The sequence below is a fragment of the Lathamus discolor genome, unplaced genomic scaffold (assembly GCF_037157495.1).
Source record: "Lathamus discolor isolate bLatDis1 unplaced genomic scaffold, bLatDis1.hap1 Scaffold_186, whole genome shotgun sequence".
Lineage (NCBI taxonomy): Eukaryota > Metazoa > Chordata > Aves > Psittaciformes > Psittacidae > Lathamus > Lathamus discolor.
Window position 1 is genome coordinate 19449 of NW_027069215.1, and position 25939 is coordinate 45387.

Here is a 25939-nt window from a genome sequence, read left to right on the forward strand (position 1 = left end):
ATTGGTTAAATGTTGTAACCCATGTTGAATATGTATTAATTGTGAAACTTTCAGGATATGAATTGCGGACACGATGTGAGGAGGCTGGAACCAGATTTGGGTGCGTAGCCCTGGTTTCCCAGCGCTGCAATAAAGCACCTCATATAACCATGCCGGTGGTTCCCCCTGCATTCCCCCCTCGCCAGGCCGTGCTTCCCTCTGGGCTCCCTCCTGCTCGCCGCCCTTTTGGCTCTTGGACCCTGCCACCGCTGCTCTCTCCCCCTCCGCCTCCTCAGCGCGCCCCACACCGCTGCTGCTCCGCAGCCTCTCCGGCTCGCTCCGGCCCTTCCCCTCCCCGGGCTCACTGCCCCCGACCTTTCCCACGCGCTCTTCCCGCCCCCTCTGGCCTATGCCCAGGGGACGGTGGCCCAGCAGGGCCTGGCAGCAGGAGGAGCGCCCCGGGGCATGCTGGGAGCTGTAGTGCTAGGGCAGCGGCTGCCGGCGGCCATGCTGGTGTTGGGTGTTGCAGCTTCTGCTGGGGCTGCGGCCCAGCTCGGGGGAGGGCCGGGGCCAGCGCTGAGGCGAGCGAGCCCCTGGGGAGATGGAGACAGCCCCGCTGTGGGCACGGGCACCGGGCACCGCGACTGCCAGAGCCCCCCGAGCTGCCCCAGCCCGGCCTGCGCCCTGCAGCTGGCCCTGGGCCTGCCCAGGAGGAAAGGGGAGAGCGCAGAGAGGCAGAGAAAGAAGGGCCTGGGCTGAAGAGTTTCCCTGGCAGGACGGAGAGCGGGAGCTGTGGTGAGTGCCCGGCCCCTGGGGCCGTGTCTGCCTCTCATCTCTCCAAGCTCCCCACTCCCTTTTCCCTTGCAGGCATTTGTTTCGCTTGCCCATACCTCTCTTCTGTTACTGCGCTGTCCTGCACGTCCCTCTGTTCTTCAAGTCCTTCCTTCTCTGTCACTCTACCAGCCCCTTCTCCTCGTTCCAGCTCATTCTGTATCCCACTGTCCGTGTCTTTCTCCCTGCCTGCCTCTCTCTCTGGCTGTGTCTGCTGCTCCCAGACCCTTCCTCCACTGCTCTGCAGGGCTTCTGATACTTCTCATTCTTTCTGCATCCCTCTGAGCTGCTTGTTGCGCCTGCACTTCTCTTTCTCTTAGTTGTTGTTTGTTGCTCTGGTTTTAGAATCATAGAATAGTTAGGGTTGGAAAGGATCTTAAGGTCATCCAGTTCCAAGCCCGCTGCCACAGGCAGGAGCACCTCACATCAAACCGTGTCACCCAAGGCTCTGTCCGGGCTGCCCTGGAGCACTGCCAGGGATGGAGCATTCACAGGTTCCTTTGGCACCCTATGCCAGCGCCTCAGCACCCTCAGAGCTTCTTCCTTGTATCTAACCTAAACTTCCCCTGTTTCGGTTTGAACCTGTTACCGCTTGACCTGTCACTCCAGTCCCTGAGGAAGAGCTGCTCTCCAGCATCCTTGTAGCCTCTCTTTAGGCACTGGAAGCTGCTCTGAGGTCTCCACGCAGCCTTCTCTTCTCCAGGCTGAACATCCCCAGTGTTCTCGGCCTGTCTCCATACGGGAGCTGCTCCTGCTGCTGATCATCCTCGTGGCCTCCTCTGGACTTGTTCCAACAGCTCCATGTCCTTTTTTATGTTGGGGACACCAGAACTGTACACAGTGCTGCAAGCGGGTTCTCACGAGAACAGAGTAGAGGGGCAGGATCACCTCCTTCGACCTGCTGGTCACGCTCCTTCTGATGCAGCCCAGGATACGGCTGGCTTTCTGGGTTGCGAGCGCACAGTGAAGCCGGCTCGTGTTCAGTTTCTCATCGACCAGCACCCCCAAGTCCTTCTGCACAGGACTGCTCTGAATCTCTTCTCTGCCCAACCTGTAGCTGTGCCTGGGATTGCTCCGACCCAGGTGTAGGAGCTTGAGTTTAGTTTGGTTGAACTTCATGAGGTTGGCATTGGCCACCTCTCAAGCCTGTCAAGGTCCCTCTGGATGGCATTCCTTCCCTCCAGCGCATCGAACGAACCACACAGCTTGGTGTTGCTAGCAAGCTCTCCCTGCCCCTGTTTTTTTTTTTTTTTTTTTACCCACTTGCCTTTCCTCTACTCACCACGTCTTTTGGTGATCTCTGTCAATCCCGTAGTCCTTACTTCTCTCTGGCCTCCTCCCTCTCCCTCTGCCTCTCTTCCTCTTTCCCTGCTGCTTCCTTCTCCATCTCTGTGCAGATCCCTACCCTTTTTCTCCTCTCATGTCCTTCTTTCCCTTTTTTCTGTCTTTCTTTCTCTGTCCCATCCTTTCTTGCTCAGCCTCTCTGTTCAGCTGGCTGTGCCTTCTTTCACTCTTGCTCTGGAATTTTTCTTTCTCCCTCTCTTGTCCTGATGCCCAGCAGTTGGTTTTGGCCTCCAGTGCTGCCCTGCTCTCCCTTCCCATTTTTTTCATTCCTTCATCTTGAGCCTGAAGCCCATCAGGATTTTCTTTTCCATCACTTTGTCTTGCATTCTGTCCCTGCTCTTTTCTCTCTTTCCCTTAGTTCACTTTGGTAATGGGGCAGGTGGTCTGTGATAAGGGGTGTGTACTTGCGTACTGGTGCTTTCACGAACATTCTCTGGTCTTGCCACTTCAAAGCTCTTCCTTTTTTTCCAGAAACTTGAAGACTGCATTTCTCATTCTGGGGTTCACACTGGAGTTGGACTGAACGCGTGATATAATGGGCTCTATCAAATGGGAGAGAGAGCCCTGCTTCTTTGTTGTTGTTTTCTGATGTTCTGTGAACTTTGGTAAGCAAAGGCAAGAGTGCTTGAAAGAGTCTCTTGAGAGTAACTTATTCCTATAGCGTGCCTGTCTTCACCTTATGGTGAAGGTTTCTTACAGGAAGTATGATTTTGCCAAGCTATGAGGTTGCCTTGGCTTGGCAAATGTAACAAGCGTTGTCTTCAAAGGTAGTGAAGCTGTAGCAAAACCAGCGGGAAAAGCTAGTTTCTTCCTAGAATGCTGCCTGATAAAATAGTAGCAGGTAAAGGCACTTGCAGTTGGCTTTTCCATGCAGTCTTTGTGCAGAGCTTTTAGCACTTTTGGTAGGGATTGATTTCTGTGAAGGAAGGAGGAATGAGGAAAAACCAGTACAGCTTGTCTGAACGGCTGCTTCACTGCAGGCAGGGTTCGAGTCTTCAGACGAGAACAGGTCTTTACTATGGTTTATAAACAGAGAAGATGAGCTGTCTATAAGGAAAGCTTCATCAGAAGTAAGGCTAATTTTGCTAAATTTGGTACTCTGTTGCAACTGAGAGATGATTTGGCAGTATTTACATCCCAGCTGTGTGCCAGTGTGTTAACACAGGCCATCAAGGTCTTTTCAGCGGTACTGCTGGACTGCAGGTGATGTGCCTGGGTGGTACTGAGACCCTGGGAGAACCAGCTCTGCCGGCTGTTAAAGCTCAAGAGGATGTGACAGAATGGAAACCATCTTTGTAGTGGACCCGGAACATCAAAGGTGCAGATGTGCTGCTGATATCCTGCCAGCCTGGAGATGTGGGGACTTTCAGTGAGAGCCCAGTAAGGATCCTGTTTTCTGGTCCGGTGGAGGCTTTCTGCGCGCACTGTCCCAGGAGGCATATTAGCCACGGTTGCTTCTTTGAGATCTCAGAAAAGATGCTGCGTGATGCAGAGACTGTGGTGGCATTGCTGGTTTAAGGAGTTTGGTGTTACCTTTTGCCCCTTGTCTTCCTGTCCCACTGTACAATGTGCCCTTTCGTGCCAGCGCAACTGCCTGGAGCAGCACAGTGAGCAGTGAATGTCTTAATCAAGGGTGTTAGCACATCCCCCTTGCCCTGTGTGTGCTTTTCTGTGGCTCAGGGTGTGAGTGGAGGAGGTTTGTAGTTGTGCAGCTTTCTAAAACCTGGATCAGGGCAGTGAGCTGCCTTAGAGCATTTGCAACATGCACTGAAAATAGGTGGCCAGGTGGCCAGGTCAGAAGTTCTTGGGCTTGTTGCTGAAGCCTCTGTCTCCTTAAATCATGCATGTAAGGATGCAGCTGATTTTTGGGGGGAAAAGCCGGAGGGTTCCCTTGTGCACGTGGATGCTTTTGTTAACTGTGTTTTTCTGCTTTAGGCCTCGTCACGCAGCCAGATGTTTTGCTGCATGTAGCCTTCTGACCAGCAGTGGCAACTCAAGAAACCCTGATGTCTGTCAGCAGCACTGGTGAGCAGCTGGGAATTTCTGTGTGTCCTGCAGCCTGCTGAGCCCCAGCACTGGCAGCTGGCTACGCTGGACTTCCCCCCGTTGTCTCCAGTTCACCACAGAATGGCTTGCCCAGTCCGCATAGCCAACCTGACCCACATCACACAGCAGTCCTATTCAAGTTATGTTTTCAGTGAGAGTCCTTCCTGAGTGATCATTTCCTGGGAGGACAGTGCGATGATGGAGGTAATGTGTCCTCCCGTGAACAGGAGGCTTCTGGGCCTCCGCAGGGGCAATGCCTTGGAGGGCACCTTTCAGAATGGGGAGAGGAGTAGTGTCTAAAAATTCTTCAGCTGGCATGTGCTGTCCAAGGAGAGAGGCTAGGACACAAAATACAGAATTTTGAGAGTGGTTCTCTGTTCATGGCCATGAGGTGTACCAGTCAAATTGGGGCATCCTGAATGTGGTTTTACAGAATCATAGAATTGTTAGGGTTGGAAGTGAACTCTGGAGATCTTCCAGTCCAACCCCTTGCCAAGGCAGGCCCACCCAGAGCGAGTTACACGGGAATGTGTCTGGGTGGTTCTGGAATGTCTCCGGAGAGGGGGACTCCACAGGCCCCCTGGGCAGCCTGTTCCAGTGCTCTGACACCCTCAGTGTAAAGTTCTTCCTCATGTTGAGATGAAACTTGTTGTGCTTTAGTTTATGGCCATTGCTCCTCATCCTGTCACTGGGTAGCACTGAAAAGAGTCTGGCACCATCCTCCTGGCACCTGCCTTTCAGATATTTATATGCATTAATGACAATCCCTTCTCAGTCTCCTCTTCTCTAGACTAAACAGGCTGTGATTCTTACACATGGTTCTTACACCTTTCAAGTGTTCAGTGGTTTGACTAATGCCTACTCAACACACACATGTACTGCTGTTTTGCAAAGCAGCCCTAATTGTGTGGCGCTGTCAGCCATCTGGTTCTTTCTTGACCAAGACATCCCTGCAACTGGTCTTGCTGCCGTACCTTATCTCTGCTGCGAGGTGAGGGGAGAGTTTCACTGAGGTGTCAGAGGGGCTGGGCTGCTGCTCTGTTCTGGGTAGCGCAGAGGTATCCTTTCTTCTTCAGAGTTGGGCTTGTTCTTCTCCCCCTTGCGGTGAGCTGGCGTTCTTGTGCTGAGTGAACCACAGCTGTGCAGTTTACAATGTCAGCTATATATAGCTGAAGAAAGTTTGCACGGTTTCATACTCTAAAGACCAATTGCTACAATAGTTAGGGAAAGAGATTTTCATGACAGTCCCTCCTTTTCTTTTGACCATCAGGGTCGTACTGTACTGTTCACTGTTCAAGGCATAAGTTGATTTCATAAGGTCACACAACACTGAGAACAGACATACATCGTTACAAAGCAAAACAAGAGAGGGACTACAGCAACTCAAGTCTTTTAGTTCACAGTCCTCTACCTTCATCTGGGAGTCGGGAAATTTGCCACCCAAATAGATTTAGTGGAAATCCCTGCCTTACTTCATGTAATATTTTCAAATGAGTCTTTATCTTGTTTGTGTCAGTTTTGTTTTTGTGGTACTGATTCACATAAAACCCCCAGGGCTATTAGTCAACAATGCCCATACTCTGTAATGCACATACTCTGTCCTGTAGTTCTAAAAGGTGGTCTAGAGCTAATTGATTCCGTATTGCCATTTGTGATAATGATTTGGTTTCTTCCTGTAGGGCTATAATGCTGTTTCCGCTTTCAGGAATGGCTTTTTCTAATTGCCTTGACACATTTGCAATAGCTTGTTCTAGTTTTGCAACCCCTGGCTGTGATACAAAAGCTGTTACAGAGAGGGGGAATTTAGAGCTACATTCTGCCAGAGGGATGCAACACTTTTTCCTGTAGCCATCAGTAGTTAGGAGTGAGGGGATGAGAAGAGATACCAGTTCTGACCTGGAGCCTCTCCCAGTGCTGCTGGTAGGTTTGTTACTTTTTTTATTGTTCTATGTTTGTTCTTCACCTGTTCTAATGTTCTTGTTAAACTGTAGTTGTTTTGTTGTTAAACTGTAGTGATTTTGTTTTTAAATGGTAGTTGTTTTGTTGTTTCTCATGCACTTATCGCTTAGCGTCCTTGGCTGTGATTGGTCATGGTATGTTGCTGTTTGCCGGTGTCCTTCAGTTCATTATCTGGCATGAGAAGTCTGCACCATGTTCCACACAGATGTCTTGTTTCAGCTCGTTGATGGGAACGTGACCTTTTTCGACAAGCCAATCCCCCACAATTCCCCCGTTTTTATTTATGAAGGAATAAGGATTGAGTCAGGAGTCGTTGTAAACAAGTAGAATAACATTGCAAAGCATAACAAAGCAACAAACCCTCTATAATTATGAGACCTATAATGGCGAAGCAGCTTGTAAAGCAAACGTATATGCAGCTCTATGAAGCGAACCTCGATTTTCAAATAACTCGAGTAATTCAAAATCTGTACTTCTAAAATCAGCTAAATATTTCTGAAGTGCTATAAGTGGGTTACATAAAAGTTATTTCGACAGACTATACAAAAGTCTTTGTTTCAGCCAACTCTGGCGAAGATATCTTATAGACTGACAACCACCACAATACAATTCTACTGTAGGGTCACACTGATGACAAAAACTACAGTTATCAAAGCACTTGTTGTATCACCAATCTCAGTTGTACCACTATATGCCTGTGGCCATGGACCGGATCTAGGAGGGCGACCGTGCTCAACGAAAGCTCTGTGTTGATTAAGGAGTTAAGTTCTTCTATTAGTGGCTGTAGCGCTCGGCGCAAGCGACGCTCCTCCTGGGCCTGCGAGTCAGGGTCCATACACTCGCTCGGAGACGCCGTCACTGGAGCTTCTGCAGCAGCCGGTCTTAGTCACTTGGATGGTACCCACAAGGGTCCTGCGGGAGCAGAAACACAGGCATAACCACGGCCCAGATATATTACTTCTGCCGGTCCCTGCCGCAAACCTGTATTAGGATCTCGATAGTACGCCTTAAAAGAAGGCTTTATCTTCTGCGCTTCTGTTTGTACAAAGTGCTTAACAACCGCTGGAGTTTGTTCATCACCAAAGATGCATAAATAATTTAACGTAATTTCACCCATATAATCAGCATCGATGACACCTGGAACAATAAATAGTCCTTTCAATGCAGATGATGATCTCCCCAGTAGCAAGGCTTTTATAGGCTTATTATTTAAAGTCAGAGGACCATACATTCCAGTAGAGAGCAATGACACGGTCTTATCATATAAGGTAGTATCTGCTGCGGTTGCCAAGTCCATTCCGAGGCTGCCGGTGGTGGCTGGTTGCAGGCAATGGGGTTTGATTTGCTGCGTACACACATTGAGGCGCAGGGGCTGTAGTACCCATGCTTGGGATCATTGCGCGATGGGTCTTGGTGTTCCGCTGCCTGTTTCCCGACAGGTTCTGTTTACGTCGACAGGTAGCAGCACAATGGTTATCCATTTGACAATTAGGGCAGCACACCGAGTGGTGGCAATCTTTTCTCATGTGCCCATTTTGACCACATCTAAAACATTGAGGAACCTTGACCATACCGGTGGCTTGCAAAGGTGCCAAGGCCGCTAATACTTGCGAATGACTTTTTTGAATTGCCTCTCCCACTGCTTTTACTGCCTCAACCAACATTGCCTGATGCCCCATAGGTACCCGTGTCATACATTCTAACATCTCTTCTACAGTGGCATTTGCAGGTAACTGAACAAGTATCTGCCTTACAGCATCATTACAGTTCTGTATTGCACACTGACGCAGTAAAATACCATGCATGTATTCTGGAGCACCTGACTTCCTTATAGCATCAGCTACCCTATCCACAAAGGTACTGAAGGGCTTGTCCTTTTTCTGTGTCACTTTCATGTAGGCAGGAGCTGCAATAGTATCTTTAATCTGTGATAGAGCTCGCAAGGCTAGTCTCATAGATTCTTTTAACAATTCTGGACCTAGCTGGACTTGAGCCTCCTTAGTGGAGAAATGTCCAGTTCCCATCAGGTGTTATAATTGTGCCCCAATCAGGGGATCTCCCTGGCCTTGCTGAACTGCAGTCGCCTCTTGACAGGCTTTCTGCCAATACATGTTCCATAACAATGACTGCGAAGGGGTGAGGATTAATTTCACAATACTTTTAATATAACAGCAAATCTGTTCCCCAAATATATGACAACATTTGCCTAGTGGGTTCAGACTGAACGCCTGTAGAAATAACAGTTTGCCTTAACTGAGATAGCAATTTCCAATTTAAGGGAGACATTTCAGCATTTACTGCCTGACCTTGAGCGTTAATCTGGTACTTAACAGGAAAGGCGAGAATCTTTTCCTGCAATGCCTGCAAACAGTCAAAATCATTGTTTGACAGAGCCTCTCTCTGAATAGATTCCAATCTATCACCTGAATTCGCATTTGTCTACCTGTGCTCTGCAACTTTACCTTTTTTCTTCTTCTCTCTTTTTTTTTTTTTTTTTTTTTTTTATATTGTTCACCCTGCTTTGCGCGGCTACAAACAGCAGCCTGCTCGGCAGCAGCTACAGCTGCCTGCCTGCTTCAGCAGCAACCATAAATACCTGTCAGCAACCGCACTTTTGCATTAACCCTTTCTCGCCTGAAATGTTAAACCGCTACCTGTTAAAAACTTTTACATGAACACGACAACAAAAAAAAACAAACATACAACACCATCTGCCCTCATCACACACACACACATACGTATGCGTATGGGATCCCACAAGCACACTTCACACAACTATAATATTTGAAACACAAAATTCAGACAATCATTACTCGCACTACACAGTCCCACGTACAGAACGCGGCACAAGGACTCTGTGAAGACTATCAGGAAACCAGCTCCAACAAGCATCATCGCAGTGTGAGGTGGCAGGTTCAGCCCTAGCGAGCGTCCCCGCAGAGGCTCTGCCTCCCCCACATCACATGAGGCTTGGGCTTTTATACTGACCAAAATGCACACTCATTCTGACACAGGTGGCCAGACTATGTCAGAAGAAGTGGCCAGCAATATCTATAAAGGTTTCCAAGCATCAATAGAATCATAGACATATTTGCCAACTTCTAGTATGTGAGTATCACAGAGAGACTGTATCAAATGAGTTGCATATGGGACCCCAAGTCCACGGTCCGTCACAGCCCGCCCGATACCCCTGATAAGGCCATACGAGGGGCATTCCCACCGAGGGTCTTGATCCAGCACATACATCACAGGGAAAGCACACAATATATCTGCATCCCCCACCCATTTCACTTCTCCCTTTACAGCTGCCCATTTATCATGAGGATCTGGGGGATATAAATCAGGCTTCTTTTCCGGCTCCATGTCAAAAGGATCATCCAGGTCAGCATCAGAATTAACAGGCGTCAGAACTTCAGGAGCAGCAACAGCAGCCTGATGAGCATGCACAGGCTCCTTCTTGGGGTTAATAGGGTCCGGGTCAAAAAGACTGTCTTCATCTCTGTCCTCAGTCTTTGCAGATGCGGCGGCAACTGGCAGAGGTTCAGGGGTGGCCAGGGGTGGGGGGGGGAACAGTGGGTTCCACGATCTCACTTTTTGACTTTAACGTCTCTAAAATAGTTCTCCAAATGACTAACAAATGTTTCACAGTGTCACCATCATTTGTGGCTGCATCCCACAACTTAACTCGTGCACCACTCCACAAAGAGACCTCAGATGCGGTAGACTCATCAGCCTCTGGATAATGCGTCTTCGACCATTTCAACATTAAATTTAAGTCTGTCTCTTTAAAGGTTGTGTTATAAATTGAGACCACAACGGATCATAATCCAATTAAAATTTTATTAATTATAGCAAGTAGAATATGATCAAAGACAGCGCTGGACGACAGGGGAGTCTGCGCTCCGCCAACTGCCGTGCTGAGCAGTTCAAACAGTCCCTTTTTATACATCTTTACTTCCGTGTTCATGAAGTAGTGGAGGTACTTTGCGCATGCTTCAGCTGTTGTTAGGGGGTCGTTTTCTGCCCCCTGATGGTCGTTGAGGCCGAAGTGAGAAATCTTCCTCTTTTATCCCATTGTTGACCCCTCTACTCCTATGTCCTTTGTTCGTCTTATCTCTGCCATTTCCTGGAACATCTTACAGCTATCTTTAGGCAACATCCGCTATGTTTGCATAAGCGATAAGCGATTGCAGTTGGCGCCTGTTAGTCTATGTAAGTGATTGCGGTTATTTTACAAGCTGCGTCCGGTGACTGTTTGAGTAAGCAATTTCATACTTTTTATTTCCTAACCTTTACATTGAGCTTAACATAAATCTTAATAAACAATATCCTAATTCATAGTTTCTTACAATCCCCCCTTTTTCTTTTTCTTTATGCTATTATTGTTTATCAAACGCTACTTTCATTTTCAGAAGTGTATGCTAACCTTTTTCCACACTCCCAACACTTATCATAACAGTCACAAGGTAATTCCTTACAATCACAGGTATATTTTTTACGTGGCATGATACATTCACAACAATCTTCATCCTCATCAATAGATACACTCTTATATTTTACCCCAGATCCCGTAGTTAAAATAAGCAGTTTAGCTATGTCAAACCGTTCTCTAATAAAGTGTAAAATATAGCGTAATATACAAGGCCCAAATATAAGTCCCAAAATCAATATAATAAGCGGTCCTGCTAAAGCAGACAACAAAGTGGTTAACCAAGGTGAAACATTAGACCAGTTTTCATACCATGACCTATTTGCCTCGTAATTTTTCTTTCGTTGCTCTAACCTTTTTCGAAGTTCGGCCATGGTGTCCTTAACTACTCCTGTATGGTCAGCAAAAGAGCAACATTCTTCGTTAAGAGCTACACACAATCCTCCATCTTTTAAGAACAATAAATCCAGTCCTCTTCTATTTTGCAGGACTACTTCTGACAAAGACTTTATGGAATCAGCTAAATTTTCAATAGATTGTTCTATCTTTGTTAAATCCTCATTTACAGCCACCTGTAGATTTTGTAATTCTTGACTTTTTACTATGGAGGCTATGCCTGTACCTGCTCCAACTCCGCCCGCTATCAGCAGTGTAGCTAGGGTTACTACTGTAATTGGCTCTCGTTTTTGTATATTCAGGTTTCCTTCAAAGTGATGTAACACCTCCTCAGAGGTGTGATAGATCAGGCGGGGAACAATAATTACCTGTATGCAAAACTGAGATTGATCAAACACGTTCAGGGATAGGCAAGGCGTTACTCCGATGTCTGAACAAACCCATTTAGTTCCTGGTGTCGGGATGGCCCATTTGTCATTTCTATTTTTGTGTCTCTCTACAGTTTTTGTAGTAATTGATGCATTTAAATTGCATAAATACTGATAATTTTTGGGCACTGTACCTATACATTTTCCTTGACCTGTTACTATTTGAATAGTAATTCCTTGCGTATGATTTTTCTGTTCATTCCATGGGCATTCTTGGGGATTCAAACCACTAGACCATTGAATTTTTCCTACTTTTCCAATTGCCTCATAATATGGTGGTCTAACATCGTAACACAACCAGCACTCTTTAGTAAAATCTGGCTGGCTTTCATTAAGGGCACGATAAGAGGCTTGCATTATACTCCATAAAGGATCTTTGGATTCTGGTAATTCTAGATCCCTGGATACAATGTTATTAGTCGTTTCCGAAAGGGAGTCAGGAGAAGTGGGTGCTATACTTGCGGGGGCAACCTTTTCTTCAGAGAAAGTGGGTGGATTCAGGACCAGATTTGGTAGAGCAACCTTTTCTTCAGAAAAAATGGGTGGATTCAGGACCAGATTTGGTCCTACTGATAAGGGATCGTTTGGGACTACTTCCTTTTTTATGAGAATTAAACCGCCCTTATCTGTCCCTGGTTCCGTATACCTCACTCCCCACACTTTTCCATCCTTCGTCTCCGGGGTTGGTGACATTTAAGAAGAGGTATTTACAGTTTCCACGTCCTTTCCACCCTTGTGGTGGTCTGCACCCATATGGACCCCACTGAACCTTTAGGTATTTGTCTATACCACTGCCCGGTATCCAACCAGGGGCTATGGTCTCACAGCCCCAATTAACTGCAGTAATATTGATTAGGGAAGTTACAATATCCCTTTCCAGGATTCGAACTAGGGCACATATAGAATCCCAGGTATTCCCAGCATCGGGGTCTCGGGACAAGCTGACATAGAGTAACATTAAAGCTTGGTTCACCCGGTGTTATTTGGGTTGTGATAACCTGTTGATCTTCAAATCGGAGTAGGGTCCACTTAAAAGGTTGGTGGGGTTGGTAGTTCATTCCCTTAGCCCATGTTTGTGGTAGGCATATTATAAGTAGAATAAACAGTGTGCTTAGGATGTGCCAAAAAGGGTGGAATCCTTTCCATTTCTTTGTTGCTACTAATTTTGGATTATTTGGATATTTTATGTTTGTTATTGTCCAGTTCATAGGTTCATGAGGGTTTTCATTTGCTTGCGTTATTATCAATAACAAAACTAACGGTATACCAGGAAAAAGGGTGTCTGTCAGTTTTTCCAATTTAAGTATATTTTCACCAGTCCTGGGGAAGTTTGGCCATTGCTGTTTTTGCATCCCATTGTTCTGGTTCTTTTCTCCACAGTTTATTCCTCCTCTGCCTCGCCCGTCGACTCGGTTGCTTCGAGCCACGGGGTGTACCATCTTCTTGGCAGCAAGGGAATTCTTCAGGAGAATAGCTGCTTTGGGCTTTCTGCCTGTTTACATAGGCCTCCCACTTTGCAGCTCTAATCAATGGGGCAAAGCAAGACACAGTTAGTACTTCCCTTCTACACTTTATGGCTAAGATGTCAGCCACAAATGGGACTGGTTGGTTGGGATGGTAACAATAATATTGAGGGTTTATTCCTTTGGTGAAAATTTCCCACCACTCATGGGATTCTTGAATAATTTCTTGTTTAGACTCTAATTGTTTTAGTTTCCACTCAATGAGAGTTCTCTGGATTTTCTAACACTGTGTACAAACTCCTATTGGAGGGTATCCATATTTACAGTGTGTCTACCATTTATCCTGACATACCTTACACTTAAAACAAGCAAATGGATAACAATTGCAATTCAAATTATTACACCTAATTCGTATATTTAGAGTACATACATTATTTACATCAGTATATTTTCTATATTCAATATTGTGTGCTTGCATGAACTTAGCAATTTCCTTTAGCACAGTTTGTATGCTTCCATATATAATAGATAAAAAGAGAACCAAATATAGCCAATATAAACAGCAATACACACTTTATACCAAAAGGCAATGTGGCAAAATAATCAAATAAAGTTTCTATCATTACGTTATCTTTTCAAGATTATCTTGGTGTCACCTGGAGCACTGATTACTTTCCAGCGGGGTCTCGTCACTGGGCCTTTAATGCGACTGGCATGAGTCCATCCGCGCTCAGCAGTCCGGACAGCTGTTTCTGTTGTAAGCAAAACAAGATAAGGTCCCTCCCAATTGGGTTTTAGGGTTTCTTCCTTCCACACTTTAATCAGTATCCAATCTCCGGGTTTAACATTGTGAATTTTTAAGTCCAACGGGGGTCGTTGCACAATCAGTCCATGTTCCCAGAGCTTGTTACGATATTCTGCTAATTGTGAAGCATATTCATTAATCACACGGTCCCGAATTAAAATATTTGTTTGTGGACTTTCAATCCTATAAGACATTCCATACACCATTTCAAACGCTGATATTCCTACATCTGCTCGGGGTCTGGTTCTGAGAATTAATAGTGCCATGGGTAGGCATTTAATCCATGATAATTTGGTTTCTATCATTAGTTTAGTCAAAGTAATTTTAATTTCTCCATTCATTCTTTCAACTTTTCCTGAACTTTGTGGATGCCATGGTGTATGGTATTCCCACTTAATACCCAAGCTTTCTGTTAGATCCCTAACAATTTTTGACACAAAATGTGTCCCTCTGTCCGAGTCAATTACTTCAGGTACTCCATATCGAGGTATAATGTGTTCAAGTAACACTTTAGTAACTTGGTTAGCAGTTGCCCTGGAGGTAGGAAAAGCCTCAACATAATGTGTTAAATGATCCACTATTACTAATAAATATTTATAACGCCCTACCCTAGGTAGTTCAGTAAAATCCACTTGTATGTGTGAGAAAGGTCTATATGCTGGGGAACGTCCTCCAAGAAGTTTTTGTCTCCTATTGCTTCGATTAACCTTTTGACAGGTCTCGCAGGCTGCCGTGACTGTCTTTGCTATATTATATACGCCTATACAGGCAAACTGTTGATTAAAATGATCAACTAACGCCTGGGTTCCCCAGTGTGTTTTACTGTGTATTTTGGAAAATATTTCAAGTGCTATGCCCTTCGGCAAGACTTCCCTTCCATCTGACAATATGTATTTCCCATCTTGTTCTTTAGCTCCCATTTGTTCTAGTTTTTCCTTTTCTACAGACTCAAACCTCAAATTTTTACTAATAGGTACTTGTTGCATAGTCAAAATCATACTATAATTGCCTGCCACTCGTTTTGCTTCTGTATCGGCTGCATTATTTCCCCTAACTTGATAACTTATACCTCGCTGGTGTCCCTTTATATGTACAACTGCTATTTTGTTCGGCATTTTTAATGCCCCCAGAACTCGCCGAATTAATTCCGGGTGTATCAGTTCTTTCCCTTGTGAGTTAACAAATCCTCTTTCCTCCCATATTTTTCCAAAAGTGTGTACTACTCCGAACGCATAGCGTGGGTCTGTATATATAGTTCCATTCTTTTCTTTCAGTAATACTAATGCTTTCCACAATGCATATAGCTCACAGGCTTGAGCCGACCAGCTGGCACTTAGGGGGCCTGATTCTATTGTCTTAAATTCTCCCTTTTCTAACTTAATAATGGCATATCCGGACAATCGTTTACCTTCCACTGTTCGTGATGACCCATCTATAAATAATACTTCTCCACATTGTAGTTCTGTTTCTTCTAAATCTGGCCTAATGCACATCTGTTGTTCAATTGTTTGAAAACAATTGTGCAATAGTTCACTACCTTCTCCTGGGTACAAAAATTCAGCAGGGTTAACTGCTCCAATAGTTTTCAAAGATAGTTTAGGGGATTCTATAAGTATTCCCTCATACTTTAGTAATCGGCTATCTGTAAGCCATTTTTCTGCTTTTTGTTGTAACACTCCCCTGATGTTATGAGGTGCATATAAGACAACTTCTCCATTAAAGGTAATGCGATTCGTTTCCTCAAGTAGTAAGGCAGCAACAACAATGATTTGTAAACAACTCAGCCAACCTCTACTCACAGGGTCCAATAGTTTTGATAAGTATGCCACCGGTTTCTTTTGTCCGGCCCATTCTTGTGTTAATACCCCAAATGCCGTTCCTTCATGTATGTTAACATATAAATGGAATGGCCGCTTTAAATCCGGTAGGCTTAAAACTGGTGCTTGACTTAACTCCCTTTTGAGACTAGCAAACTGCTCTTGATCCTGAGGGGTCCACTTGGGTATTTTGTCCTTGGACAATTGTTCATATAAGAGTTTAACTTTAAAACTATAGTTCTCTATCCATTGCCTACAATACCCAAATAACCCTAATGCCTGCCGAATTTGCCTCTTAGTAACAGGCATAGGTAGTTCCAGAATTCCTTTAATGCGCTCTGGATCCAATATCTTTTGGCCATTAAACAAATAATGTCCCAAATATTTCACTTTTTCTTCCACAAATTGTAATTTTTCTTGTGATACCCGCAATCCCTTTTGTGCAAGAAAGTTTAGAAGTCGAATGCTTTCCTTTCTTACATCCTCCTGATTATTCCCTGCTATGAGCAGATCATCTACATACTGTAACAGCACATTTCCCGTTTGTACCTGGTATTCTTTTAAGAGCTCTTCCAGGGCCTGTCCAAACAGATTAGGGGACTCAGTGAACCCCTGGAGAAGCACGGTCCATCTCAATTGCTGTCTACGACCTGTCTCTATGTCTTCCCATTCAAAGGCAAAATAATCACGGCATTCTTCTGCCAGTGGACAGGCCCAAAAGGCATCCTTTAAATCAACCACACTATACCAGGAGTTATGGGGTCCTAGTTTGCTTAGCAGTGTGTACGGATTTGCTACTACAGGGAACCGGGTGATGGTTCTTTTATTTATTTCCCTTAAATCATGTACGAGCCGATATTTCCCATTTGGTTTCTTTATAGGCAAAATGGGGGTGTTAAAGGGTGACATACAAGGCTCTAAAATCCCTTGTGCTAACAATCGATCAATTTCTGGCTTTAATCCTCTCTGCCCTTCTAGGGATATGGGATATTGCCTTACCCTCACAGGTATGTGGGGTTCAGAAATTTGGATTTTAATCGGTGGAATTTCTAGTCTGCTAATTGTGTCCGGAGAGTACCAGACATCGGGATTAATTTGTTTTTGATCATCCACGGTCAAAGGAAAAGCAGACACTGTTAGCTCTCGATTTTTTACTTTAATTTCTAATTGCAGTTCAATAATTAAATCCCGTCCTAACAGATTAGATTCTGCTTCAGGGACGAGCAAGAGTTCACCCATTCCAAATTTATTTTCGGTTTCGAATACCACATTTTTAATTTTGCTTACTTTAAAGGGTTCCCCTTTTGCCCCAATTACTTGTACCTTTTCAGAGGAAACTTTACATCCCTCAGGTATTTGCTTAATAGTTGATTTCTCAGCCCCAGTGTCTACTAGGAAGGTGAACTCTTGTTTATGGGGACCTATTCTTAATTTTATCAAGGGCTCATGATGACTCCGGTCCCCTAAAATATAGAGCCCCTGACTCTCCTATTCCGTTTTCAATATTTCCTCATCCCTGATCCTTTCTCTGCAATTCTTCTTTATATGTCCTTTTTTTCCACAGTAAAAACAGCGTCCCTGTTCCTTCATTACCACTACGTTCCTTTGTTTTATTCCATCAGATCTGTATTTACCAGTTCGCCCTTTGCGATCCTCTCTGACCGCTGCTATCATCATTTTTACTTGTCGCTTGCTGCTCTCTTCTTCCCACCTTACGTAGACTTTCTGAGCTTCCCTTAATAATTCATCCAACCCTCTATTCTGCCAGTCTTCTAACTTTTCAGTCTTCTTTCTGATATCTCCCCATGATTTTGCCACAAACTGAGTTTTGAGGAGCGCTTGCCCTAAAGGGTCGTCTGGATTCACCCCAGGGTACAACTGAAGGGCTTTCCTCAGTCGTTCCAACCACTCAGTAGGGCTTTCATCTTTCTTTTGCATTTCATTAAATGCTTTATTAATATTCTGGCCACGGGGTACTGCTTCTCTAATTCCCTGAATTACTATAGTTCTCAGGTCCTGCATATGGGTTCTATGCACTGGATCTTGATTATCCCAATTAGGTTTTTGGAGTGGCCATTTAATATCTGCTTGGGGTCCCCGGACATGTTGAGCATCCCACAGTCTCATTCCTGCTCATCTAATCATATCTCTTTCCTCAGTAGTGAATAATTGACCAAGGATAGATTGCATCTCATCCCAAGTATAAAGATTCGGTCCCAAAAATTGATCTAATCTTTCTGCCACTCCGAGTGGGTCCTCAATTAAGTTTCCCATCTCGGTTCTTTTAAAGTCTCGTAGGTCAGCCGAATTTAAGGGTATGGAAATATATCCAATCACAGGTTGAGGCCCCCCCATGGGTATTTCCCTTAGGGGGTACATCTGAACTGCCCCTTTTTGACTTCTAGTTACACGTCTAGGAGCAGGGGGATACTCTTGCTCTGACTCTGGTGGGGGAGTGGATGCTCTGGGGACCTCCGGAGGGGCTGTAGGAGCAGGAGGAGTAATGTAAGGAGGGGGGTTTAGAAGGGTTTCGTCTAACTCTTCCTTCTGTTTCTTTTGTTTAGTTTTTATTTCATTCAGCGGGTAAAGTCTAGCTCCCGGTCTTTTTAGCCACACTTCCGCATACTGACTCTCTTCCGGGTTGAGAGGTTTCTTATTATTAACCCAGAGGTTTAATTGCTGTCTTACCCAATCTTCTTCTGACCCATAGACTGGCCAGAAGACATTTTTAAAAATCTTCTTCCCTCCCCATATCTTAGTACAATATTCTATCATTTTTTGCTTATCTTTCCCTAAGGTTCCAGGGAGACATTTCCAATTGTCTAAGATATGTGCCAGAGGGGTATTCTTAGGTACAATGGGTACCCATCCCATGGGAGTCGAAGGCTTGCTGCCCTTCGCCCCCATCTTCTGGAATATCTCCGAACACACACTCACTTGCTCCCCCTTGTTCCTGGCTCAGTCCCTCGCGGGAGATGGGAACCGCAGTACTTAAGGGTCCGTACTCGCTTGGTTCAGTATATCGAACCTCTCATTCGTTATATTCCAGGAAACCCAATCCCGCCCGAACGGTAAACCCGCGAACAATTCTCTGCCGTGAACAATTTCACTCTGCAGACCTCCGCCGCGAACTATTTCGCTCTGCGGAAAGTTTCGCAATATACTTACGCGTCCTGCGTCTTCGTCCGGACTCCCGTGCACAGAATTTTTATGGGATTTTACCGGTTCCTTCTTTGCTCATATTCTAGCATTTAGGTTCGTCAGTAAGGATGAGGTAAGCTGTTGGTCGCGGGGCCGTGAAATGTCGCGGGGCGCCTCCCCGGAGGACCAAAGCCCACCGTTCCTTATCCGAGTCACGGCACCAGAAATTGTTATAAATTGAGACCACAACGGATCATAATCCAATTTTATTAATTATAGCAAGTAGAATATGATCAAAGACAGCGCTGGACGACAGGGGAGTCTGCGCTCCGCCAACTGCCGTGCTGAGCAGTTCAAACAGTCCCTTTTTATACATCTTTACTTCCGTGTTCATGAAGTAGTGGAGGTACTTTGCGCATGCTTCAGCTGTTGTTAGGGGGTCGTTTTCTGCCCCCTGATGGTCGTTGAGGCCAAAGTGAGAAATCTTCCTCTTTTATCCCATTGTTGACCCCTCTACTCCTATGTCCTTTGTTCGTCTTATTTCTGCCATTTCCTGGAACATCTTACAGCTATCTTTAGGCAACATCCGCTATGTTTGCATAAGCGATAAGCGATTGCAGTTGGCGCCTGTTAGTCTATGTAAGTGATTGCGGTTATTTTACAAGCTGCGTCCGGTGACTGTTTGAGTAAGCAATTTCATACTTTTTATTTCCTAACCTTTACATTGAGCTTAACATAAATCTTAATAAACAATATCCTAATTCATAGTTTCTTACAGTTGCTCCCTTCACCTTAAGGGCTGAAAACATCCATAAAACAGAGACTTTTTCCTTAGCGATTTTTTGTGGGAATCGCCGGGAGACGAGCTCATCAGATGATGACCAACAAGTCTCATTTATTGCTAAGCAGATGGATACTTATATACCTTGCTTGCATGTTTATAGTTTGGTTACAGAGAGATCATTGGCTTATAGCTTTTACATGTTACAAGATCATTGGTTTATAGCTTCTACATTTTTGCAGCTACACCATGCACCCCCCGCCATCCTCCTTCTCATGCACTTATCACTTAGTGGCCTTGGCTGTGATTGGTCATAGTATGTTGCTGTTTGCCGGTGTCCTTCAGTTCCTCATTATCTGGCGTGAGAGGTTTGCATCATGTTCTACACAGATGTCTTGTTTCAGCTCGTTGATGGGAACGTGACCTTTTGACCTTTTTCGACAAGCCAATCCTCCACAATTCCCCCTTTTTCTTTATAAAGGGATAAGGACTGAGTCAGGAGTTGTTGTAAACAAGCAGAACAACAATGCAAAGCATAACAAAGTAACAAACCCCCTATAATTATGAGACCTATAACGGCAAAGCAGCTTGTAAAGCAAGCGTATATGCAGCTCTATGAAGTGAAACTTCTAAAATCAGCTAAATATTTCTGAAGCGCTATAAGCGGGTTACATAAAAGTTATTTCGACAGACTATACAAAAAGTCTTTGTTTCAGCTAACTCTGGTGAAGATGCCTTATAGACTGACAACCACCACAATATAATTCTACTGTAGGGTCACACTGATGACAAAGCTACAGAGTTATCGAAGCACTTGTTGTATCACCAATCTCAGTTGTACCACTATATGCCTGTGGCCATGGACCGGATCTAGGAGGGCGACCGTGCTCAACGAAAGCTCTGTGTTGATTAAGGAGTTAAGTTCTTCTATTAGTGGCTGTAGCGCTCGGCGCAAGCGACGCTCCTCCTGGGCCTGCGAGTCAGGGTCCATACACTCGCTCGGAGACACCGTCACTGGAGCTTCTGCAGCAGCCAGTCTTAGCCACTTGGATGGTACCCACAAGGGGCCCTGCGGGAGCAGAAACACAGGCGTAACCACGGCCCAGATATATTACTTCTGCCGGTCCCTGCCACAAACCTGTATTAGGATCTCGATAGTACGCCTTAAAAGAAGGCTTTATCTTCTGTTTGTACAAAGTGCTTAACAACCGCTGGAGTTTGTTCATCACCAAAGATGCATAAATAATTTAACGTAATTTCACCCATATAATCAGCATCGATGACACCTGGAATAGTCCTTTCAACGCAGATGATGATCTCCCCAGTAGCAAGGCTAGTCTCATAGATTCTTTTAACAATTCTGGACCTAGCTGGACTTGGGCCTCCTTAGAGGAGAACTGTCCAGTTCCCATCAGGTGTTGTAACTGCACCCCAATCAGGGGGTCTCCCTGGCCTCGCTGAACTGCAACTGCCTCTTGACAGGCTTTCTGCCAATACATGTTCCATAACAACAACTGCGAAGGGGTGAGGATTAATTTCACAATACTTTTAATATAACAGCAAATCTGTTTCCCAAATATATGACAACATCTGCCTAGTGGGTTCAAACTGAATGCCTGTAGAAATAACAGTTTGCCTTAACTGAGATAGCAATTTCCAATTTAAGGGAGACATTTCAGCATTTACTGCCTGACCTTGAGCGTTAATCTGGTACTTAACAGGAAAGGCGAGAATCTTTTCCTGCAATGCCTGCAAACAGTCAAAATCATTGTTTGACAGAGCCTCTCTCTGAATAGATTTCCAATCTATCACCTGGATTCGCATTTGTCTACCTGTGCTCTGCAACTTTACCTTTTTTCTTCTTCTCTTTTTTTTTTTTTTTTTTTTTTAAGTTGTTCACCCTGCTTTGCACGGCTACAAACAGCAGCCTGCTCGGCAGCAGCTACAGCTGCCTGCCTGCTTCAGCAGCAGCCATAAATACCTGTCAGCAACCACACTTTTGCGTTAACCCTTTCTTGCCTGAAATGTTAAACCACTACCTGTTCAAAACTTTCACATGAACACGATAACAAAAAAAATACATAGAACACCATCTGCTCTCATCACACACACACACATACGTATGTATATGGGATCCCACAAGCACATTTCACACAACTACAATATTTGAAACACAAAATCCAGACAATCATTACTTGCACTACACAGTCACACGTACAGAACGTGGCACAAGGACTCTGTGAGGACTATCAGGAAACCAGCTCCAACAAGCATCATCGCAGTGTGAGGTTGCAGGCTCAGCCCTAGCGAGCGTCCCCGCAGAGGCTCTGCCTCCCTCACATCGCATGAGGCTTGGGCTTTTATACTGATCAAAATGCACACTCATTCTGACACAGGTGGCCAGTCTATGTCAGAAGAAGTGGCCAGCAATATCTATAAAGGTTTCCAAGCATCAATAGAATCATAGACATATTTGCTAACTTCTAATACATGAGTATCACAGAGAGACTGCATCAAATGAGTTGTATATGGGACCCCAAGTCCACGGTCCACCACAGTCCGCCACAGTCCTCCCAATACCCCTGATAAGGGCATACGAGAGACCTTCCCACCGTGGGTCTTGATCCAGCACATACATCACAGGGAAAGCACACAATACATCTGCATCCCACACCCATTACAGCTGTCCATTTATCATGAGGATCTGGGGGATATAAATTAGGCTTCTTTTCCGGCTCCATGTCACAAGGATCATCCAGGTCAGCATCAGAATTAACAGGCGTCAGAACTTCAGGAGCAGCAACAGCAGCCTGATGAGCATGCACAGGCTCCTTCTTGGGGTTAATAGGGTCCGGGTCAAAAAGAGTGTCTTCATCTCTGTCTTCAGACTTTGCAGCCGCGGTGGCAACTGGCAGAGGCTCAAGGGTGGGGGAGGGACACTGGGTTCCACGATCTCACTTTTTGACTTTAACATCTTTAAAATAGTTCTCCAAATGACCAACAAATGTTTCACAGTGTCACTGCCCTCCGTGGCTGGGTTCTTCGGAGCTTTCCTGATCCCTGCTGTCTTCCCAGCCTTTTGTTTTAACAGGGCATTATATATAGCTTGCCAAATCTTATCTCCAAATTTTCGCCATTCTGCTAATTCATGGACAGTGTGAGGGTTAACAAAACATCCCTTAGACTGTCCATAAGCTAACAGTCCCTGCAGCTCTTTCTGCAGGTCGATCCCTTTAACCTGCCGCTTTTGTAAGAAGGCAGTAAATAAATCATACGCCGCTTGCCTTTCCATACCTTAGCGCGCTTGTTGCAGCCCCTTCAGGTTTCGGCGGCGCGTATCGGCCGGGCTCGTCTATACGGTCACCCAGGGTCCGGCGCTTAAAATCTTGAGATCTTGGCGCTTTGACCGTCCTGTGGCTGCGATCAGGACCCGAGCACAACTTACGTCGTCCCACCGTGGTGTTCGAGGGATCGCGTCGGGGTCACCATTTGTGGGAATCGCCGGGAGACGAGCTCATCAGATGATGACCAACAAGTCTCATTTATTGCTAAGCAGATGGATACTTATATACCTTGCTTGCATGTTTATAGTTTGGTTACAGAGAGATCATTGGCTTATAGCTTTTACATGTTACAAGATCATTGGTTTATAGCTTCTACATTTTTGCAGCTACACCGTGCACCCCCCCACCATCCTCCTTCTCATGCACTTATCACTTAGTGGCCTTGGCTGTGATTGGTCATAGTATGTTGCTGTTTGCCGGTGTCCTTCAGTTCCTCATTATCTGGCGTGAGAGGTTTGCACCATGTTCTACGCAGATGTCTTGTTTCAGCTCGTTGATGGGAACGTGACCTTTTGACCTTTTTCGACAAGCCAATCCTCCACAATTTTTTCCCAAGTCCCAAGTTCAAAGGCTTCGCCAACCCCCTGGATTAAGTCCTTCTCCTTAACACCGCACTTTTCTAAAAAGCAATTTAATAAATTTAGGGCAGCTTGCCTCTCCATACCCCCTTTTAAGGTGCTCGCGCTCTGTTGCCCTACGAGGCTTCGGCTGCTCCTCCTCCTTGGTGCAACGCTGTCGATACAGCCACTGCAAGTCCGGCGGCGCCCAGATCCCGTCTATACGGTCATCCTTTTGCGCAATGCGCTGCTTTGACCCTCTGGGGCAAAATCGGAGCCAAGTGCCAGTTTTCACGGCCGTGGTGTTGTTACCATCCAAGCGAAGACAAGTATCACGTCGGGGTCACCATTTGTCGTGAAAGGAAGACTTGGACGACTCAATATGAGTTAACAGCAAGCTTCGTTTACTGGGCTTCTACCTTCAGTTAATATAACAGTAAATATGCAAATACTAGGCACTTGATTGGTTCTGGCACAAATAAGGCATTGCGTAAGCTCTACATTTTTGCAGCTACACCGTGCACCCCTCCACCATCCTCTTTCTCATGCACTTATCGCTTAGTGTCCTTGGCTGTGATTGGTCATAGTATGTTGCTGTTTGCCGGTGTCCTTCAGTTCCTCATTATCTGGTGTGAGAAGTCTGCACCATGTTCTACACAGATGTCTTGTTTCAGCTCGTTGATGGGAACGTGACCTTTTTCGACAAGCCAATCCCCCACATATTTAAATGTTCTTTAATGGAATAACACTTTGGTTTTATAGCTGAGCTGTTACAGCAGCTCCTTGCTTCTAAACTGTGATGTACGTGGATGTGAGTAAACCTGTCCTGTTTGTTTTTTGTTCTTCCCCAAGGAGGAGGACCGCTCCGACGCCAAGTGGCGTTTTGGGCCATCAGCAGCAAAACGTCCACGGCTGTGAAGATGCGTTGAAGATTTTATTGTTCTATGTTTGTTCTTCACCTGTTCTAATGTTCTTTTGTTGTTAAACTGTAGTTGTTTTGTTGTTAAACTGTAGTGATTTTGTTTTTAAATGGTAGTTGTTTTGTTGTTTTATCGTAGGGTTTTTTTGTTATACTTTTGTTCTACCCTTGTTGTTGTAACAATTAGACTAACATTTTTACCATAGTTTTGCTATCATTTTACTGTTTTTTAACTGTCAATATGTAATTCCCACCCCTCACCGCACCCCCCATCCCCTTTTTATGTCCCCACTTCAAATAAACAGTCTGTGTTCACAGCTGCCTTCCCCGTGTTTGGTTCCTGGGCCAGGGCACAGGGTGCCGCTTTCCCGCACCCTCTGCTTGTGGGTACTGGCTTCTCCTGTTCAAACACAGCTGTGTGGTCGAACAACAGTTATTATCATTATTATTATTATTATTATTGCTCCTTATTATTTCACTGGTGTTCCTCCACTTTGCTTCTGTTTGGAGCAGTGGCAATTTCAGTGCAGGACTGCAAAAAACATGCTGGAAAGGACAGTGGTGAGACAGAAACTCTGCTCTGGGTCATCCTTACAGTAATACTAAAAGCATGGTACCTCTGGAGCTCTTTGGATTCTGCTCTGTCTATGGCCAAGTAGCTGCTTCTTACGCACAACCACCAAACGCTTTGGTCACGGAAGCGAATTTCATGATCACAATTGTACTATATTAGAACTGCTTTACAGAAGTGCCTTGCTGGAAATCACTTAACTCACATGGTTCTTCCTGCTTACCCATTCCTCATCTTGTGATGTGAGAAATGAAAGAGAGCTTGTAGATCCCACTGCCAGGGCTGGGTTAGTTCAGTGAGACCAACCTGTAAGTGGGTGTGATGCACTGCTTGGTGTTTTCACCAGCTCTGCCGTGCTTACTAGGTGTCAAGAAGCTTACTTTCAGAACAAAAGCTCTAGGAGGAGCAATGACTCATCTGATAACCAAGCTGAGCTGATGGAATTTGAGAGCTGATTCATGGCACAGGCAGCCAGTCTCCAAGGAAACTATGGGAAGGACTGGGTGCAGTTACAAACCCCCAGTTTTCCCCATTTCCCACCCTCCAGACCTGGGAATCAGCCTTAAAAAGAAATTGCACTGTAAAAACCCAGCTTTGGTGAATTGGTTGGAGGGGACCCGTATCTGGCACTGTGATATTGCGTGAGTCCTGCTTGGTAGGAGAAAGAAAAGGTGAAGTAGGTGTGAAGGAAAGAGGCAAAACCCCAGTGCTGCTGGTTCAGCCCCTACCCTTCCCGTGGTGAACGGTGCCTCTCTCTGGAGAGCTGGAATTGCACATTCTGCCTAGTTGAAACCAGACATTTTTCCAGTTTTGGTTTGTGGAGGGAAATGTGGAGTGAAATTTTGCCCATAGTGAGAGGGCTGAAGTAACCACCTCAAACATCAGCCCAGCCCCAGCTATGTGCAGGCCTTGCAGCTTGCTCAGCACTGCCTTGGAGCCTCCGGTTGTGTTACTTGCTTTCACTGTCTCCCAAGCTCCAGTAAAAACCCCAGGAATGACACGCCACAAAGGCAGGATTTTTTCCAGGAGGTATTTTGTATCGGGGAAAAACCCATTGGAGTGTCAGAGTGGGTGTCACGGTGTTCCCCCTTCAATGGATATTCATGTATTGTCCTGCCTTTGAAAGGGA

General features: G+C 45.3%; 1 long non-coding RNA gene across 2 annotated transcripts; it reads left to right on the forward strand.

Annotated features, from left to right (window-relative positions):
• The first annotated feature begins 410 nt into the window (after nt 1–410).
• On the forward strand, nt 411–24556 carry LOC136006421 (uncharacterized). 2 transcript variants are annotated; one of them, XR_010609129.1, is made up of 4 exons: nt 411–774; nt 2626–2759; nt 4090–6120; nt 24173–24556. It is a non-coding gene; the product is annotated as an uncharacterized LOC136006421 (long non-coding RNA). The 2 variants fall into 2 exon arrangements; XR_010609128.1 differs by lacking the exon at nt 24173–24556 and having other exon boundaries at nt 415–774; nt 4090–6874.
• Nucleotides 24557–25939: the final 1383 nt, after the last annotated feature.